Here is an 8,648-nt window from a genome sequence, read left to right as displayed (position 1 = left end):
CCTTCTGGTACTTCTGTAGCCTTTTCCATTCAGTCTGTTTGGAGTTGGCTTTCTTCAAGACTCAGCCCACAGCTCTGCAATGAAGACTTCCTTAACTGTTTGAACCCTCACTGTTCTCTGCTTTCCCTGTAGCACTTAATTTCTTATTACACAGTCCAGCAGTAATTATACGTTGTCTTGTTATCTAATTATCTCATTTAGGTAAGTCTAGTCTCCCCAGTTCTCTCCTTAAGGACAGGGATGACATTTTCCCATTTGCTGTCCCACCCAGGGCTTGGCATAATGAGTATGTTCATAATGCCTCTTGACTTGACCATATACCTTGTTCTGGGGGTGATTACAGCCAAGAGCACCAGACCCCAATCGTGTGATTTACTGGTTTGAGTGAAAATATACTCACTCCACGTATATTACACCCTTGATATTGGCAGGTATATGGCTCCAAGGAGACAGCCATTGAGGAAAAACCATGAATGCTCAGGATGCCTAGAGTTCAATACTGTACCGCAGATGCTAGATTCATTTTTCCCATAACACCACTCAACTTTCACTAAAGACATGCTGCCTCTCAACAAATCTCAGATTTTTACTTTAGCACTTAAATTAGCTTATACTTTGCCTTGGGGACACCATTTGCTTTAGAGAAGACAGGGGTTTGTGTGTGTATGTGTGTGTGTGTGTGTGTGTGTGTGTTTACAGAACCTAGGACAGAGAAAGAGAAGATCACAATTTAAACACAAATGTCCATAAAGCTGAACTGACTGGGCTTCCCATCAGTGGAACCAGATAAAGTACTTGTGTGGGGAAATTAAAATTTTTTTGTTTTGAAATTTCTTTTGATTTAAGAAAAACTTGACCACACTTGGTCAAAACTGAATGTAATGAGTCCATGAGTAAGGCAGTCTTATTGTACACATACTTATTTTGAAGGTCCTTGTTTAAAGCTAGTTGAAAGGTTTTGAGGAGCAGACAAGGTGCCTCTCTCCATATTACACAACAAAAAAATGTTCTAAGTGTGGTGGCTCACACCTGTAACTTTAGCTGTTCATCAGGTAGAGATATGGAGGATCACATTTCAAGGCCAAACCAGGCAAAAAAATTTTTATTAAAGACCTTATCTCAGCCATACAATCCTTGCTACTTAGAAGGCTTAAGTGGTAGAGTGCTAGCTTTGAGCACAGAGAGGCTCAGGGAGATCCCAGGCCCTGAGTTCAAGCCCCAGAACTGACAAAAAAAAAAAAAAAGAAGAAAAGCTGAGCTCTGAGGATTGTGGTTCAAAGCCAGCACAGGCACACAAGTCCAAAAGACTCCTCTTCCAATTAACCAACAAAAAGCTGGAACTGCAATTGTTGCCCAAGAGGTAGAGCATCAGCCATAAGTGATTTAAAAAAAAATAAAAGCTGAGCAAGAGTGAGAGGCCCTGAATTTAAGCTCCAGTGCCAGCATCAAAAGTAACGGGGAAAAAAAAATGCTGAGTGATAGCCCACCTTCCTAGCAAGGGCCAGGTCCTGAGTTCAAACCCATTACTGCCCCCTAAAGAAAGATGTGGGGGGGGGAAAGGTATTCATTTTTATTACATATCCACAGAAGTCTGGGACCAGCAATAGACCAACTGAATGAGGGTAGATGGTGAGAGCAACTGGAATCCTCACTGCCATACCAGGTCACCTATTCAGTACATCCCACAGGAACACTATCAGAATAGAAACCTTGTTTCCTTCACCTTAGGCTTTGCCTGAACTAACCTGGCTTCTAACCATCAGCTATTCTCTTCTGTTCCCAGGCTCTGTATTGTTAGATCATGGCCAAAAGTCAACAATCACTCAACAAAAATAAGCTAACTAACATGGGGAGCTTATTGTCCTGTATCCAGTTAATCACCTCTTATGACATGTACACATGCTATTGTATACCTACCACAAAGGGTGCTCAACATTGTTATCTTCACTTTTATAGACAGTCTTAATTTGCATCAATCAAACATATGAGAGCATATCCAATGCTAGAGAATGCCTTCAGCATATAACAAGTTTTTTGGTTTTTTTTTTTTTTTGGCAGCCATGGGGCTTGATCTCCGGGCCTGGATGCTGTCCCTGAGCTCTTCGGCTCAAGGCTAGTGCTCTACCACTTGAGCCACAGTATCAGTTCCGGTTTTCTGAGTGGTTTATTGGAGAAAAGAGTCTCAATAGACTTTCCTGCCTGGGCTGGGTTTGAACATGATCCTCAGATCTCAGCCTTCTCTGAGTAGCTAGGATTACAGGCATGAACCACTCACACCCGGCAGTATATAACAACTTGTAAGAAATGGATCTGGCCAGGTGCTTGTGGCTCATACCTGTAATCCTAATACTCAGGAGGCTGAGATCTGAGGATTGAGGTTCAAAGCCAGCCCTGACAGCAAAGTCCATGAGACTCTTTTTTTTTTTTTGTCAGTCATGAGGCCTGAACTCTGGGCCTGGGCACTGTCCCTCAGCTTTTCAGCTCAAGGCTAGCGCTCTACCACTTGAGCCACAGTGTCACTTCGGGCTTTTTCTGCTTATGAGGTGCTGAGGAATCGAACCCAGGACCTCATGCATACAAGAAAACTACTCTACCACTGAGCTACCTTCCCAGCCCTCCATGAGACTCTTATCTCCAATTAACTACCAGAAAACTGGAAGTGAAGATGTGGCTCAAAGTGGTAGAGCAATAGCCTTGAGCACAAAGCTCAAGGGCACCATTCAGGCCTTGAATTCAAGTGCCCTGACTGACAAATAAACAAACAAACAAACAAACAAACAAATAAATGGATCTGGTCCTTGCCTCAGAGAAAAGAGCATAGCAGGCCAAAAGAAGCCAATAGGCAATTAAAATAGAAAATGGCATCAGGTATTTATTGCAGCATAACAAATACTCCAAAATTTAGTAGCTTAAAACAATCATTATCTCTTGTAGTTTGCAAACTGGCTAGGCTCAGCTGGACATTTTTACTGGTCTCACTTGTGGTCTCTCATGGGGTTGTAGTCAGATTGCACAGGAGTTGTCTGAAGATAACCAGAGCACTGAAATGGCTAGACCTTTTCTCCATGCATCTCTGGGCCCTCCTGTTCTACATGGCCTATCCAGCTGTCTAGCTGAACTTCTTGTATCATGGCTCCAAGCTTCCCATAGTACAAAGGTGGAAGCTGCTAGGCTGTGCCAGGAACCTATGCAGCACTGCCTCTCCTGCACTCCATTGGTTAAAGTAAGTTGCTAGGCCAGCCCAGAATCAGTGTAGGAGGAGAAGACACAAGGGGTCATGAATACTAGGAAGTGTGGTTCTTTGGAGATGTGGAAATTACAATGACTTTTTGGAAGCAGTGACATCCATACTGACCAAACTAAATGATGAAGTCTAGGAGATGGGTGGGAGAAGAAGAGAAAGGGAAAATACAGTTTCAGTATTCAGAAATGCTAGTGCAAAGCCCCAGGGAGGCAAAGAAAGCACAATTCAAGATCACTATGATCGTAGAGGGAGTGTGGGTGGGGTGGGAATAGAAGAGTGATAGGCTTTTAGTGTGGGAAAGTAAATAGTGGTAGATCATAAAGCCTCATAAGCCCTGAAGTTGTCTAGACTCTGAGGGCAAGGGACACCTAGGAAGGCTGTCATTAGAGAAGTGACTAAACCAGAGGACTGACAAAGGCCATTGGCTGCTCTGCATGGAATAAATTGGAGAATAAAGAAGGTCAAGTCTTGATTTTCACCCTGTCCCTTCTAGGCCAGTGACCTCACCTTCATCACGGAGAAGACTGACAATTTGTGCTTTGGAGTGAGAGTCAAGTATGAGGGCTTCTAGCAACACCTCAGCAATGATACTGGTCCTTTTTTGCTTTTTATTAGTGGCCGTTTTAGAATGCAAGCTCTCTTATACAAATGTTTTCTTTTGTTTCATTTATTTTTCAAAGATGTGCTGCAGAAAAGCTGCTGCCTGGTGGGAATGCGGACATGGACTGGTCAGGTGGTCAAACAATTTATACTTAAGTGTGAAGTGTGTTAAGGAAGAGCCTGCTGGCAGAGAGCAGGATCATGCTGAGCACAGTGGACTTGACCCCTCAGATAAGGAGATAGATGAAATTGAAATTATCTTTTCATTACCCACAAAAATATAATGTAGGAAAGGGCAGAGAAGGTCATTGAAAAAGCTCCTACTCCAGTAAGAAGTCAAATAGTACTAAAGGTTTATTCTAAAAAGCAGTAGACCTCTGCTACACGCTCTCTACCCTGAGTCCTACTCCCTAGGGCAAACACTTTCAATTCTTTGAAGTGTTAGGAAGCAGTGCCGAGGTTCTAGAATTAGCTGTCTGGCATCCCGCACAGCTCACTCACTGACCAGCCAGATTCTCTTGGTTAAATAAACTATAAAATCTTTTCCCTCTGTTTCTTCATCTAGAAGATGAGACTATGAGAACTCTAACCTTCTGATGAGGTCTGTGCCAGGCATAGAGTCAGTGGGTGGCAGGTAAAAGAGTCTAACTTGAGAGGTGGTGTGAGTACAGTTGGATATCAGTCGCACACTATACAAATAAGTGTGAGGCATGGTTATCATTTGGAGGAGATGACAAGAACAAAGACTCAATTGGAGAGGTCTGAGTCTTCCCTTTGTTCTAAGGCCAAACTCAGTGTTCTCAGTTCCATTCCCTTCCAGTCGCTTCTAGACCTTGTAACTATAATTGCAAGGTTTTTTTCTCTTCTTTTTTTCTTCTTTCCTCTCTTAGGGGAAAAGTCCTTTATTTGAGCCCCTTTCCTTTTCAGCTAACATTCTGTTTCTTTCTCTCTACTGCCAGATTTCTTAATACTGCTTTCCACTTCTCAACTCCCTTGCTCATTGGCCTCCCAGCTTCCATCCCTGTTCTTCTGGCACAGGGGTTACTAGGGTCACCAGAGCCTACCTCATGGAACATCAGTGGGGTGCTGGACCCAAAGCACTTGCCTCAGTTGATCATTCTCTCCTTAGATCTTATATATGAAACATCACCCTGTTGCCTCATTTCTGTATGTTGTATCATTTTCTCCAAGTTATCCAGGGAAGATCATGAATTATGGTTTAGTTTAATTCCCCTCGCGCCCCCCCCCCCCTGCTTTTGGCTCTCATATTAGTTCTGTTGTTTATTTTTATTTAAAATACTAGAAACTCATTAAAGCTAGATTTTGAAAAAGTTCTTTCAGGATACGGGGGTGGGGGCAATGAATAGGGGGAAGCCTCTAGTGGGCCCCAAGGGTAGGACATAGTTAGAACTCAGGGCAAACCAAAACTGTGGACTCAGGAGCCAACAAAGTCCAAAGCCTTCAGGATTTTTCCATGATCTTCACAGACACTTGAAGGTGTCAGACACTCCCACACTCAGCTAGTCACCAGGTCCTGCAAAAAACATCCTTCTGCATCAGGCCCCCCAATCTTTCTCCTCCCCAGCTTTGCTTGCTGCATCCCCCCCACTCCTTGGTTGTTTCTCTCTTGATCACTTTTGTCTCTGACATTTCTTACTCCTTCTGACCCCTTAGTACAAGCATTATCTGCATTTCAGTTCTGTGTCTTTTATTGGAACGCTTTTCTGCTTTGTTGACTCTTAAATGAGAGTATAGTGTTAAGCACTTGGATTCTAGAGTCCTAAGAGCCTGGCTTTGAATCTTCAGCTACTTTCTGGCTGGGTGAACTTGAAAAAGTTAGTTGAATTTTGAACCTCAATTCCTCATTTGTGAAATGGTATGCATATAAAGTGCTTAGCAAAATGCCTGGCACTGAGAAATGAACAAATGGTGACAATGATCAACCTTACTGGAGTCCTCTTTCCTGAGCTTTAATCCTATACTACCTGCCAGTCTTTTCCATTAGCTCTGTGACCTCAGAGCTACCTGCCAAAATTCCCTGCAGACACTGAGGAAAGATGAAGCTTTCTGAGCACTAGAGGGTAGGGGATGTGGGGGGTGGGGTAACTGAAAACTACCTCAAAAGAGCCTTCCACTGGCCTCAGTCAGACCTCAGAAGACAAGGCCCTAAGGAGCAGTTCCATATGCTGCCTGACTCTTGGGATCCAGAATAGCAGACAGGGCTGCCATTGGTAAGCACATAGAAGATGGGATTCCAACCTCTAAAACAGCTAGGAAGAGATGTAGCAGGATCTTTAGCTCTTGGAATGGGGTGAGAAAGGTGAACGCAGCACCCTCAGGGTGTCATGTCAAGCTCTGGCTGGGGCCTCCCTCAAGGGCTAGGGATTTGGCAACATTGCCAGAGGTGCTCCTGTTTTTAGCTGAGCTCTTGCAGGTCCCCTTTGTGCCCTTTGAGAATTTCTCATTAGGCCTTATGTGTAGAGTAGGGGTTGCAGCTTTTCTAAACACTGCAGCCCTGCTCTCCCTCCCTATATCTGCTTTGCTCTGTGCCCCACATCCACAAGCAGAGAGCTGTGGGCGGGGCAGGGAGTGTAACCTCTCAGCTGTTCACTCCCAAGCAGCTTGGCCAAGATATTCAGAGCTCTAGCTCTGACTCAGAGCGTGCTCCCATTTAAATCCCGCTTCTGCCATTACTATCTTTGTGGCCCTAGGCAAGTTAATTTCTTTATGCCTCATCTGTACGGTAGGGATAATGATATCTAATGCCTGTGAGTCTTAATAAGATAATGCCAAAGAAAGCGCTCAGCTTGGTCCTCTTTTACTACCTGGAGCCAAAAGCCTTGTCTTACAGAAATAGCTCCTCCCTACCTCCCCCCTCTCCCCCCCCTCTGCTGTTTCCATTCCATCTGTATTGTTCTCCATTCACATGTCCACTCTATCTTTGAACTATCAACTTCATTAGTCAGAGATAGAATTGTTGGATCTGTGTCCTTGGTGCATAGCACAGGACCTGGCACATAGATGTTTGTAATACACATTTATACTGTTAGAAGGTCTCAGATTACCACCATCTACTCTTCGTCACTCACCACCAAATGGAGGGCTTAGTTTCAGTGTCTTGAGAATCCTGGATAACTGCACAGCATGCAATAAGTAGGCATGGCTCATGGCTTCATGGAGTGGGTTGTCCACGGGGTGATAGACATTAAGCACATAACAAAATTGATGGTATATTTCAACTGGGAGCCTTACAAGCAAGGAAAAGCACAGTACCAGAGCAGAGGGACCACATGTGCTGGGGAAAGAGGAATCAGGAAGAGTTTTCTAGATGTAGCAAAGGCCCCAAAAAAGTGCAGGCTGGGTGGAAGCCAGAAGCATACATAATAAGAAGCATACAGAAGTCCTCAGGTAAAAGGGCTCAGGCTGCTGAGTGTAAGACAAGGTTAAGGTCGCTGGAAGCAGGTGATGGAGTGAGTCAGTGGTCTCTGTAAGGCTCTGGAGCTGGGAGTGAGGCTTTTGGCAGAGCCTTGTGGGCCATAAGAGTTTAAGCCTTGATCTTAATGCTGATAGCTAACATTTATTCAGTTTTATGTATATGTGCACTATGCTAAGTACTCTGTTTTCTCATTTACCTTTCACAACTCCTTTAGGAGCCTGGTGCTATTATTCCCATTTTGCAGATGATGAAACTCTGACTCAGGAAAGTAAACCCCTCTCAACAAGCCTTTAGTATTTGAATCCAGCCCTGGGCACTCAACTCCTACCCTCCTAACCCCCCCCCCCCCCACCCCCAGTAGCCCCGCCTAAGAGATCAATGCAGCTTTTACGTGTAGTATATGTTCCTCCATCACGGTTCTGAGTATCCACACACAAGTGGATGGATCCTGGCAAGGTGTTGCCGGCAAGAGGCCCACAGAGCCGCTACAGAATCCGGCCCCCACCCCCCAACGTGCCCGCGGTGGAGCGCGGCCGCAGTGCGGTGGGCGCTGGCATGTGCGCATGCACTCGGCCACCGCGGCTGTGAAATCGGCAACCGCGGCTGGCATGGGACCCCAGGGAGCCCACGGAGCGGGGCCGGGCCAGGCGGGGTACCCCGCGGCGGCCGGCAGGGGGCTCTGCGTCCCCGCGTCCGTCCGCTCGCTCCGGACTCGAGGGAGGGAAAGCAACGTTCATTTCCAACCCAAACCGACTAGTTTTTTTTTTTTTTTTTAAATGAGTTTCATTCTTTATTTCTCCTTGTCCTCTCCCAGGGCCAGAAAGAGGCAGAAAAACGACACCGAGAATCCATTCCAAACGAGCAGCCAAGAGGGGAGGCGGCAGCTCCCAGATGTTGATGTTTTGTTTTTTGACATAAATCTTTGCACTCATATGGGAGTTTTCATTGATTCATGTTCCCATCTGCTGAATTTCCTTTTATTTATTTAATATGGCTTTTTGGGGAAATCTCACTCCGAAGCTCTAGAGAAGCATAAACCATGGCAATGGCTGCACACACACCCTCCCATCCCTCCTCCAGACCTTGGCTGCTGGGGCCAGGATGTCCTGCAGAAAAGGGCTGCCTGGCGTCCTCGCTAGGGGGCCGAAGCTCCAGGCCCAAGATTCTGCTGCGTGGAGCCTGCAGATACTGTGCATCCAAGAAAGCAAGCATGAAGAAAGGCCTTCCTGCTCCTCCACACAATACCCATTCCCTTTGTGCTAAAACACTCGGGTATCAACAACTTGGAAATCAGCAGACAGTGGATGTCCATGTTAAATGTGATACTGTGTCTTCTTCCTCCTCCCCATTCATCACCCCTCCACCCCA

The sequence above is a fragment of the Dipodomys spectabilis genome, unplaced genomic scaffold (assembly GCF_019054845.1).
Source record: "Dipodomys spectabilis isolate Male_0828 unplaced genomic scaffold, ASM1905484v1 ptg000147l, whole genome shotgun sequence".
In the NCBI taxonomy this organism is placed as follows: Eukaryota; Metazoa; Chordata; class Mammalia; order Rodentia; family Heteromyidae; genus Dipodomys; species Dipodomys spectabilis.
This window is presented reverse-complemented; position numbering follows the sequence as displayed.